Here is a 1630-nt window from a genome sequence, read left to right on the forward strand (position 1 = left end):
AGCAGTACAGTGCAGATTGCTGTACTCAGTATTATGTGGCACATTGTTAACATCTCGGGGGATAATGGATCTGCATTATGTCATTCTAGAATTGCTATACAGCCAAAGTAAGCACTGAGCAGATGAATCCAACGGCTACAGTGCGCTGTTGGTGAATGTACTATGAACCGCGCTGCGAATTGCCAATATTTGCAGCTATGACCGTACTATACATTAACAACTCAAGGCTCGACTTGGAATTTACATCATTAGTGGAAAAATTTATCCATCGGCGGCAGTGCTCAATTGGTGAATGCGCCAAATACGATACGGTATTTTAAAAATTTCTAGCCGTAACTGATGTGTACATTAGTTGCGCTTGGACTACTGTGGAACTTAAGTCACCTGTGATCAAATTTAAACAAACGCTACATTACTGTGGTGATGACTGTGCTTAGTACCATGTTGTCGGATGGTAATATTTCGAGCGGTAATGGATCTGCCTCTTGTGACATTAGGATTGCCATAGAATCTAAATCGTCACTGGAGAGACTAGTCCAATAGAAACACAGCTCCATTTGTGAATGTATCAAATGCCGTAAGGTTATCTGTTAATGTCTCTAGCCGTAACAGAAGTAAGCAATGATTATGCTAGAACTACTGTGCAATAAATGTCATAAGTTAATAGAACAGTCTAACGGTTGCCGTGCTCCATTGGTGGACGTAAGAAGTACCGCGTATGTAACATATGTAAATGGCTGTATCCATTAACGTACTACGCATTGACTATACTTGAATTGCTATTGAATTTAACTTATAAGTGAACAAATTAGTCCTGTAGCTGATGTATTGTGATGAGTGCTGTTCTGAATAACGTTCCAGTAACTGCTAGTGTCTCGAGATACAATAGGCCAGTTCTTTGTCATTCTACAGTTGCAATGGAATATAAGTCATCCCTGAACAGATAAGTCCAACGTCTACAGTGCACTATTTATGGATGCACTGAGTACCTTGCTATCAATTGTAATTATCCCTAGTCATAGCCATGCCATAAATTGATTATTATGGAATGACTGCCAAATTTGTTATCAGTGAAGAAATTAGTAAAGCAGCTAAAGTACTAGGACGGTGGCAGTACTCGGTACTGTTTCCTCTACTGTTGATATCTCGAGCTACAAAGGATCTGTCTTTTGCTATTCTAGAATTGCCATAGAATGTATATCACCATTGATTAGGTTAATCCAATGGCTGTCATACACTACTGTTGGATGTACCATCTACCATACTGTGAATTGTTAATATCTCTAGCCATATCTGGTGTATACATTGGTTATATCGGATACGCTGTGGAATTTCATTCGTCAGTGGAAAAATTGGTCCAACGGCTACAGTACTCTGATGATGGCTCCACTAAGCACTGTGTTGTCAGCCCTGAGTCATTCTAGAATTGCAAAAGAATCTAAATCATCACTGAACAGATTAATCGAACGACTGCAGTGCTCCATTGGTGGATGTACAAGCCATAGTACTGTCAATTGCTAATATCTCTAGCCATATCTGATGTATACGCTTGTTATTCTAGAGCTCCTGTGGAAACGACGTCGTGAATGAGCAGATCAATCCAACGGCAACAGCACTCTATTGGTTGACG

This window comes from Eufriesea mexicana, unplaced genomic scaffold (assembly GCF_001483705.2).
Source record: "Eufriesea mexicana isolate 0111107269 unplaced genomic scaffold, ASM148370v2 scaffold18102, whole genome shotgun sequence".
Classification (NCBI taxonomy): domain Eukaryota; kingdom Metazoa; phylum Arthropoda; class Insecta; order Hymenoptera; family Apidae; genus Eufriesea; species Eufriesea mexicana.